Genomic DNA, 10,875 nt, shown 5'->3' with positions numbered 1-10,875 from the left:
GGCGTGCTGCAGTCCATGTGTTTGCAAAGAGTCAAACACGACTGAGTGACTGAACTGAACTGAGGCAATGGAGGAAAAAAGAAAAAAGAGCTCTGGGGACTTCCCTGGTGGTCCAGTGGCTAAGACTCCTCACTCCAATGCAGGGGGCCCCAGGTTCAACTCCTGTTTGAGGAACTAGAGTCCACATGCCACAACCAGAGATTCCCTCATGCTGCAACTAAGATCAAAGATCCTGCATGCCACAACTAAGACCTGAGGCAGCCAAATAAATAAATTAAAAAGAGCTCTGTTGCTTGACCTTGTGATGAGTGCTGTGCAAGGAGATGTAAGGAACTCACTTGCATGTGAACCTGAGTCCTGTTTTTCTTTTCTCTTATAAAGCCCAGCTGGCCAGAGCCATCTTCTTGTACCCTTCTGACTTCTATCCAGAGGCAGTGCCGAGCTGCCAGCCTGCCTCAATACCCAGCTCCCTAACCCAGATCAGTAGCTCTGGGCCCAGCTGTTGACACAGATTTCTTTTTCCTCTGGAGCTTCCTTTTCCACTTACTATGAAAACACATCCTTTGTTTCATCCTTTGTGTCTTTTGTTCAAGGGAGAGGTGGACAGAGACTTACTTTTCTTTGGATCTTACCTATCTCATTGTTCCCCCTAGATCAAGATTCTTGGGCCTGAAATAGGAGGAGGTTATGCTAAAGAAGCTGCAGTTCTCATAACAGCTCTAATTTTGTCTGGGGCCTGTGCTTCAAACAGTCTAGGCATATCAGTTATGTATCCATGTCTGAATGCCACCATGTCAGTGTCTGGTGGCCATTGATTTTGAAAGCGAGAGTATATGTAAGAGGTGTCTTTTGTATGTCTAGAGTCTGAAATATTGGTATGTTGGGGCTTCCCTGGTGGCTCAGTGGTAAAGAATCTGCCTGCCAATGCAGGGGACATGAAGATCCCACATGCCATGTGCCACAACTATTGAGCCTGTGCTCTAGAGCCCAAGAGCCTTGGGCCTTAGAGCCTGTGCTCTGCAACAAGAGAAGCCACCGCAGAGAAGCCCATGCATTGCAACTAGAGAGTAGCCCCGACTCCTTGCAACTAGAGAAAGCCCTGCATGGCAATGAAGACCCAGCACAGCCAAAAATAAATTTATAAATTAATTTTTAAATTAATAAAAGAGTGTACATGTGACACCCGTGGTGGATTCATGTCAATGTATGGCAAAACCAATACACTATTATAAAGTAAAATAAAGTAAAAATAAAAAGTTAAAAAAAATTAAAATGTAAACTTATTTTAACAATTAAAATGTTTTTAGCTAAAAAAATAAAATAAAATAAAATAATAAAAGATTGGCATGTAAATATTAGACATTTACCTGCAGACCTACCCTTTGTGTGGTGATGGTGGGGGGGTGGGTATGTGGATACAGCTCATTGCAGTTGAATATTATGTTTACACCATCACACCAAATGTCCCTGCCCCATAGCTTCATGCTGATGTCTGAGAAGGAGCAAGCGTGACACTGATCAAGACAAACCATAAATTATCAATTTCAAAATGAATATTAATTCCCTAGTGATAGTTTCGGAGCACTGGTTCAGTGGTAAAGAATCCACCTGCCAAGGCAGGAGACTCAGGTTCGATCCCTGGGTTGGGAAGATCCCCTGGAGAAGGGAAATAGCAACCCACTCCAGTATTCCTGTCTGGGAAACCATGGACAGAGGAAAGAGCCTGGGGGCTACAGTCCATCGGGTTGCAAAAGAGCCGGATACAACTTAGCAACTAAACAACAATGACAGCTTCCATGCTGTTATATTAATATTACTTTCCTAAAAAAGCTAATTCAGCATAAGCTCAGGGCTGGCTCTTGCTCATGCATCGTGCCACTGGTTGGCAGACTTGGCTTTGCAAGGAGATTGCGAGAAATGAGGGCTGTTGTAGTGGAAGCACACTTGGGCTTTTGTGAGGAGGGTACAAATTGCATCCTTCTCAGGACCTGAAACTGTGGACACCAGGAGGCCGAATGCCTCTGCAGGGGAGGTTGATTACTTTTCTTAGAGGTAAAATGACTCAGTGATCAGGCTTTGGTGGGAGCTTTGAGTGGGGCACTGGTCATACTGGATGATACAAGGCCCAGCAGACAGCATGGCCACCGAGAGGCTGGTCTTCTCTGGGATGAACTCTGTGCTTTCTTGGGCTGGCCACTCCACTGCTCTGGGCCTGTGTCCCAAATCTGTAAAATGAAGGGTGTGAACTGATGACCCTTGTAGTGTGGAGACCACCAGGGTTTCTTCCTTTAAGCTGGGTACAGAAGACAAAGGCACTTTGCTTGGAGGAGCCACAGGATCCAATGGGACTGGTTCTCTGTGATTGATTATTACTGAAGGGCTCTGGGAATATTTGTCTCATTTGTCAAATGAAGATATCTTTTTGTTTTAAATTTCTGATTTTATATTGGGGTATAGTTGATTAACAATGTTGTGATAGTTTCAGGTGTACAGCAAAATGAATCAGTTATACCTGAAATGAAGAAATCTCACGTGAGGGTTACACAAAGGAAAATGAGAATATGCTTTCTGAGAAAAACGACCTGGCTGATACAGGGCAACTAAGCCTGGGCGCCACAACTACTGAGCTCACAAGCCACAACTACTGAAGCCCATGAGCTCTAGACCCTGTGCTCCCCAACAAGAGAAGCCACCACAATGAGAAGCCTGCACACCACAATCAGAGAGTAGCCCCCACTTAACACAACCAGAGCAAAGCTCACATAGCAATGAAGACCCAGCAGAGCCAATAAATAAAATTATTAAAAAAATTTCTCTTAAAAACAACCTGGCTTTCATTCATGTTGATGTATGACAGAAATCAAACCAATACTGTAAAACAATCATCAATCAATTAAAAATAAATAAATATTAAAAAAGAAAAAGAAAACAACCTGGCTGAGGCAAGGATACTTGCCTCACTGGAACACCCTAGTGCTTTGGTTTAACAGAAGGAAGTGTCAGGAAAGTCTCCAATGAATCCCAAAGTGAAAGTAATGTCAGGCAGCATTCTTAGGATGAAGGTTATGTAATGAGGGTTATGTTGTCATAGTAACTGACTCCTGAGGTGTCCACTCAAGGTTTTCAAAACCCCAGTCCATGTCGTGGGCTACACGAAGTCAAATGAGACCAACTGGGCTTACCAGTCCGGAAATCCAGTGAAGAACTCTATTTTAGCTCCACTTCCAGGATTCCAACATTTCCTACAGGGATCACGTCAGCACCAAATGATTGCCTGGTAAAACAGTACTTCCGTGTATGTGCTCGGCTGTTGTTCAGTAGCGTCTGACTCTTTGTGACCTCATGGACTGTAGCCCGCCAGTCTCCTCTGTCCATGGGATTCTCCAGGCCAGAATACTGGAATGGGTTACTATTTCCTTCTCCAGGGGATCTTCCCCACCCAGAGATTGAACCCGCATCTCCTGCGTTGGCAGGCGGATTCTTTACCACTGAGCCACCTGGGAAGCTAGGATGCTGGGGGAGGATACAACCCTTAATCTGTTCTTTGCTGGTGTGTCACTCAGTTTGGTTTAGAACAGTTTATGTGCTCAGAGCTGCCCAATTATAAGCCTAACACCCCATGATCAGAACTCAAGTAAGTATACTTCTATTCTTAAAAAAAAAAAATAACACCTCAGAACAAACTCCATTCCCCTTCTTTGTGTACATTTAAGGTAACTCTTTATTTAAAAATTCACTTTTCACAGCTGTCTCAAAGGAGACATATTATTGGGTGTGAAACAACTTTAGAAGCTTTAGAAAGCAAGATATAAAGGTGTTTTTTTTTTTTTTTAGTAATTTTTAGATTATTGTAAGATGCTGAAACTACTCCTGTCTTTTCGAGATTGTTTATAGCTTTTCAGCCAAAAGTAACCTCAAGAAAGATCACCGATCTTGAGTAAACTATTTGATGGTAGCCAGTGTTAAAGACCGGAGAGGGCAATGGCACCCCACTCCAGTATTCTTGCCTGGCAAATCCTATGGACGGAGGAGCCTGGTGGGCTGCAGTCCATGGGGTCGCTAGGAGTCAGACACGACTGAGCGACTTCACTTTCACTTTTCACCTTCATGCATTGGAGAAGGAAATGGCAACCCACTTCAGTGTTCTTGCCTGGAGAATCCCAGGGACGAGGGAGCCTGGTGGGCTGCCATCTATGGGGTCGCACAGAGTCAGACACGACTGAAGCAACACAGCAGCAGCAGCAGTGTTAAAGACTGTTTTTACGAATCAGTGTTAATTTCCTTATATTAAAAGAATTAATTTATTTACCTTTGTGGTATTTGAAGTACACATTAAGAGAAATGCTTTTCTGTAGGACTCATTTTAAAAGACCTGTCCATTTTAGACCTTAGACTGAGGGAGAATTACTCTCTGTAGCAATGTTTTGGATATTTCCTCTGCTTCATCTCGCCATCCTGCCTTAATGCTTCTGGAACCAAGAAGAAGTATAGATGCATTAAAAATAGTATATTTGTCTTTTTAAAACCCGTCAGTTATGGAGAAGGGTATTGGCTATTCTTCCAGGTAGTCTGAGTCTTTGCAAGTGTGTCAGACTAGGTATGTGTGTTAACTGCAGGATCTGTGCTGAATACTGTCTGACTTCCGGTCTCTGTATGGCAAAGCCACCTGCTCAACTGTCAACAGAGACCAGCTGGGTTCAGAATTCGGTCTGATAGTGTCCGGTGGCTTTTGTTTATACAAGATGCTGTAGTTGTATTTTTGAAGTTTGAGGAATCTGATGTTTAAAAAGAAGGTCAGGGGTCAATACTCAGAAACGAGAAATTCTGTTTTCAAAAACATCTAGTGAGGATGGCAATGTGTGCACACTGGGGCCCAGTTGTTCCTCTCTCCCAACAGAGGCTGGGCCTCAGGGTGCACTCCCCTCCTCTCTGTGCAGAAGGCCCACATCACACACAACCACGGTGCTGATGTCTGACACACAGCCACAAGTGCAAAGGCAGAGAAGAGAGGAGTGAAAGTAGCAGAAGCACAGCCTAAAGCACATGCTTCCCCCCCCCCCCCCCGCCCAAAACAGAGCCTCTCTTTCCGCTGGGAGCATCCAAGCTGTGAAACTGGTCTGGGATGAACCCTTGTGAGAGGAAATTCCAATGTAATCAAGGCACTTTATTTCAGCAATCACTTCACAGTAGGACCTCAGTGTTCACAATTAAACACATTTAACAGAAACCACTTTAAAGAATTGATGCTTTTGAACTGTGGTGTTGGAGAAGACTCTTGAGAGTCCCTTGGACTGCAAGGAGATCAAACCAGTCCATCCTAAAGGAAATCAGTCCTGAGGATGAGATGGTTGTATGGCAACACTGACTCGATGGACATGAGTTTGAGCAAGCTCTGAGAGCTGGTGATGGACAGGGAAGCCTGGCGTGCTGCAGTCCACGGGGTCGCAAAGAGTCAGACATGACTGAGCGACTAAACTGAACTGAACTGAACATTAAAGAAGGCTTGCACTGCTCTGAGCCAAGGTTGTACCGAGAACTTAATGCTTTTTAAAAAGTGGGCCTGAGGACGCTACTCGGGAAGCTACTCTTCTTGCTTTGCACAGCACTAAACCAAAATAATTCATTTTGGTGTTGAATTAGCAGAATCAAGTTTCTCTCAAGGAAGATAATACATTTGAAGGTGTGATTGCTTTTGAGGAAGGTGCAATATGCCTCACTGTCCTCATGGGGTCTCCTCTGTGTTGCTTTTGAAGCAGCAGAACCCTTGTGGCAGGACTCCAATTCCCCCATCTTCTCCCCAGAGAGGACAGTGAACAAAATTTTGAGCATGTGGGATGAATGCTCGGCTGCCACCTTCCCATGAATCCCTGTAATGTAGCCTCTTAGGAAGCTTCCCTTGTGTCTAGCATTGGGCTGAATGTTTAAATTACCATGGGTGGGACTCTACTCTGCCTGGAAATACACTGTTCTCTCACTGGGACCTCATCCCACCCCATCTTGCATGTGCATGCAATACCAAAGGGTGAGGGTGAGGATGGGATAATGGAAAGTGGAGGAAAAAAAAAGCATAAGTCAGTATAAACATACCTTGGGTACTTGGAAAACTTTTATCATGCACACAGGCCCACTGCCAATGACTGGAGAATGGCACCTCCTGATAGAAGGCCTCCTTGCCATTCTGTGTGAATGACATTCCCTTAGAAATTCCCATCTGTTCACACTTAACCCCATTTGACACACAAAAACAAAGATGCTGAGAATTCACCTCTTTATTGAAAAATACAAAAATGTGTCCTACTTTAAAAAGAGGGGTACTGACTTTTTGCATTTATTCAACTCATTTAACAGGCATTTGGTGAAGTGGTCTTGGTACTGTGCTGTGCATAATGGGAACCTGGCAGAAAAATACTTCAGAAAAACTGTCATAGAGACCATATCTTAGTCATGAGGGACTACAGCATGGTTGCAGGTGACAGGGGATGATTCTGGGCCAACTTCAGCCTGGCCAGAGGGACGCAAGGGCAGAGGAGGCATGGATGGCAGAGGCTGCCTGCATGACAGTGGCTCCAGAAGAACTCTTCTCCAATCAGGCTCCAGAACAAGGATGGGATTACAGGGCCCATCCGAAATTATGCCCACAAGGGGCCCGGCGGGGTAGGCATATTTCTGAACATTAATGCCCTCTGGCGTCTCCTCCCCTTGACCCTCATGTTCTTCTTTTTTTTTTTTTTTTTTGACCCTCATATTCTTAAACCAAACCTTCAGTTAGAGAGGAAAATAGGGATTGGTTTACTATATTGAGCAATTTATGTCATAGTAACCACTCCCCCACACACAACATGTCACTGTTTTTTTCTTCTTTTATAATTTTTATTGGTTGTTTTGAGGATCACTACACAGACATTTCAGTTAGTACACAATTCTTCACATACATACCAGAAATTGAAAAAATCATGTAATTGTGATTCTTAACAGTTATTCCAGTGACTTTCCAGCTTAAAATTCGGAGCAAATTTTCCTTAACAGGATATCAAGTACCAATTATCTTCAAATATTGATATTCTGTTACATCATACGTCTCACTGATTCACAATTTAATATCATATACACTATATACTCAAACTGTCAATCGTTCACAGCACATTAACCAAGTTACTAGGAAACCTGAACTACCATGACCAAAGATATTATAGAGGGCACAAAATTCTGGCCAGGAGAGCCAAGATCAAGGAGTAGTTTGCTGTAGGAAATAATTCTACCAAAACAATATGGGAAGAGAAGTAATTTAAAGTTTTCAAGACATTAAATGCACAACTGACTCCAAATTGCCATTTAGTATGCTTTTGTATTATAGGATATAAAAGCTACCCCCATGTATGGAATGTTAAGCTGACACCCAAGACAATCAAAGCCTCCCATATCCAATATCCCACTATTTTCTGGTTGTACCAAAAAATAAACAATGAGCAAATGTCATGTATGGATGTGAGAGTTGGACTATAAAGAAAGCTGAGCGCCGAAGAATTGATGCTTTTGAAATGTGGTGTTGGAGAAGACTCTTGAGAGTCCCTTGGACTGCAGGGAGATCCAGCCAGTCCATCCTAAAGGAGATCAGTCCTGGGTATTCATTGAAAGGACTTCTGTTGAAGCTGAAACTCCAATACCTTGGCCCCCTGATGCAAAGAGCTGACTCACTTGAAAAGACCCTGATGCTGGGAAAGATTGGCAGGAGGAGAAGGGGATGACAGAGGATGAGATGGTTGGATGACATCACAGACTCGATGGACATGGGTTTGGGTGGACTCCGAGAGTTGGTGATGGACAGGGAGGTCTGGCATGCTGCGGTTCACGGGGTTGCAAAGAGTCGGACGTGACTGAGCGACTGAACTGAACTGAACTGACTGAAATGATTTCACCTCTTAAAAAAAAAAAAGCATTTAGACTTAAAAATGGGAGGAGGTGGGATTTCCTCCTTTTTAAAAATGTTTCAGAGCTGCTAAAAAACTTGCATTTACAAAATAGTTGATAAAAATATTCTTCTGGATTGTATAAGAAGGGACCACTGACCAGACTGGGTGTGCCATATTAATCAGACTTGGCTTCTTTTTGTTCTGTTTCATCAGAGGTTGGGCTCTCAATTTTAGTCTCTCCATTTTCTGCAGGTAAGTCTTCTTTAGTCTTTTGTAGTCTCTCCATTTTCTGCAGGTAAGTCTTCTTTAGTCTTTTGGTTGGCCACTTCCACCTGTTTTCCCTTTGCTCCTCTTTTCCCTTTTGTTTGCATTTTTTTGTCTGAAGATTTATCCTTTCCCTCAGCCTTTTTTGGCTTCCACTTTTGCAGGAGCCGGTTTAGCTGACAACCTCGATCTCCTCTGGCACTCCTCCTTCACTGACCCCTCTGCAGAGCTGACCTACCTCTTGGGCATCATGGCGGCGGGGCAGGTGAGAGCTGGGGGCCTGAGGGCTGTGGCGCGCCAAGAGCCTTCACGAGGCCGAGTAGCCTGACTGCTGCCACTCTTCCCGCTGCCCACTAGGAGAAGCTGTTTCTTTATTGATAAAATATCTTAGGAAAGTTTCCACCACAGCCCCGTTCCCTTCAGTTTACCCTTAGTGAGTGCTAAGTGCCAAGCTTCCCGATAACCAGATATCTTTTGGCTTCCATTTTTGCCTTCCACTTTTTCCTCCCACTCTGAACACTCGTTAGTGGTTTTTCCAGTTCTTAGATGCTAGTCCAGCTGATGGATTGCACCCAGTCCCTTTTGTTAATGCTATGTCTGGTACAGGGTGGAGAAATGTATCTTGACAGTGGATCCTCAGTGGTCCAACTGCCTCTACCCCCTACCTTCCAGGGATAGAGTCACCCTGGGTGTGGGGGAAGCTGAGCATACTAAAAGTTCCTTTCACTTGTAAAAGAATGAAACTAGAACACTTTCTAATACCATACATGAAAATAAACTCACAATGGATTGAAGATCTAAATGTAAGACCAGAAACTATAAAACTCCTAGAGTAGAACATAGGCAAAACACTCTCCCACATAAATCACAGCAGGATCCTCTATGACCCACCTTCCAGAGTAATGGAAATAAAAGCAAAAATAAACAAATGGGACCTAATTACACTTAAAAGCTTTTGCACAATGAGGGAAACTATAAGCAAGGTGACAAGACAGCCTTCAGAATGGGAGAAAATGATAGCAAACAAAACAACTGACAAAGAATTAATCTAAAAAATATACAAGCAGCTCCTGCAGCTCAATTCCAGAAAAATAAATGATCCAATCAAAAAATGGGCCAAAGAACTAAACAGACATTTCTCCAAAGAAGACATACAGATGGCTAACAAACACATGAGAAGATGCTCAACATCACTCATTATCAGAGAAATGCAAATCAAAACCACAATGAGGTACCATTTCACACCAGTCAGAATGGCTGCGATTCAAAAGTCTACAAACAATAAATGCTGGAGAGGGTGTGGAGAAAAAGAACACTCCTACACTGTTGGTGGGAATGCAAAGTAGTACAGCCACTATGGAGAACAGTGTGGAGATTCCTTAAAAAACTGGAAATAGAACAGCCTTATGACTCAGCAATCCCACTGCTGGGCATACACACCGAGGAAACCAGAATTGAAAGGGACACGTGTACCCCAATGTTCATCGCAGCACTGTTTACAATAGCCAGTACATGGAAGCAACCTAGATGTCCATCAGCAGATGAATGGATAAGAAAGCTGTGGTACATATACACAATGGGGTATTACTCAGCCATTAAAAAGAATATATTTGAATCAGTTCTAATGAGGTGGATGAAACTGGAGCCTATTATACAGAATGAAGTAAGTCAGAAAGAAAAAAACACCAGTACGGTATACTAACTCATATATGGAATTTAGAAAGATGGTAACGATGACCCTATATGCAAGACAGCAAAAGAGACACAGATGTAAAGAACAGTCTTTTGGACTCTGTGGGAGAAGCAGAGGGTGGGATGATTTGAGAGGGTAGCGTTGAAACGTATATTATCATATGTGAAGTGGATCACTGGTCCAGGTTTGATGCATGAAACAGGGTGCTCAGGGCTGGTGCACTGGGAGGACCCTGGGGGATGGGATGGGGAGGGAGGTGGGAGGGGGGTTCTGGATGTGAAACACATGTGTGCCCGTGACTGATTCATGTTGATGTATGGCAGAAACCACTACAATACTGTAAAGTAATTAGCCTCCAATTATAATTTTTTTAAAAAAGGAAAAAAATTTAAAAAAAGTTCCTTCTGTCTGAAGGAGATATTCAATATGAGCAAGTTGGATTTTTAAACAGGTTTCCCTCAAGACAAGGCAGGCCTGGTTATGGAGGGCCCAGGGGGGGCTTGTAGCTTGTCTTACTGGGACATAAGAATTGCTGACACCCTGGACACTGCCTTGATATTTCAGCCTACAGAGGTGAGGAAAATTTAGCTTACCTGGGTCCAAGTTCACTACAACTCACCACCACCAGTCTGGCAGCTTGTATCCATCACTGCACTCACATAGGCACCATGAAGCAAATAAACTCATCTGAGATTTTTGGATAAATACTCTCTTAATACAGCCTATGGTTTTCTACAGTCTCAAATGGTAATCTCGTGACCTACAAATCAGTCATCACTACCCGAGCAAACAAAAAAGTATTTCAAGTGAACACAGGTAAAGAATCTGGCCTGAACTGAATGCTCCCCCACCACTCCACACCAAACAGATTCCACAAAACCCACCTCTTTAAAATAATATCAAAAATATATCTTTTGATGTTAGAAAGTCCTCAAGAGGATATTCACTCATAAAGTTCAATTTGAACCCCATCTACCAGGTGTATGGTTTGACTGTATGCAGTTCTCT

At 43.3% G+C, this 10,875-nt stretch overlaps 1 pseudogene; it reads right to left on the bottom strand.

Moving 5' to 3' along the window:
* Positions 1-8,085: 8,085 nt before the first annotated feature.
* On the bottom strand, positions 8,086-8,423 carry LOC121818238 (non-histone chromosomal protein HMG-14-like; annotated as a pseudogene).
* Positions 8,424-10,875: the final 2,452 nt, after the last annotated feature.

The sequence above is a fragment of the Ovis aries genome, chromosome X (assembly GCF_016772045.2).
Source record: "Ovis aries strain OAR_USU_Benz2616 breed Rambouillet chromosome X, ARS-UI_Ramb_v3.0, whole genome shotgun sequence".
Taxonomy (NCBI): Eukaryota; Metazoa; Chordata; class Mammalia; order Artiodactyla; family Bovidae; genus Ovis; species Ovis aries.
Note: the sequence above shows the minus strand (reverse complement) of the source record. Positions and strands in the feature narration are given on the sequence as shown.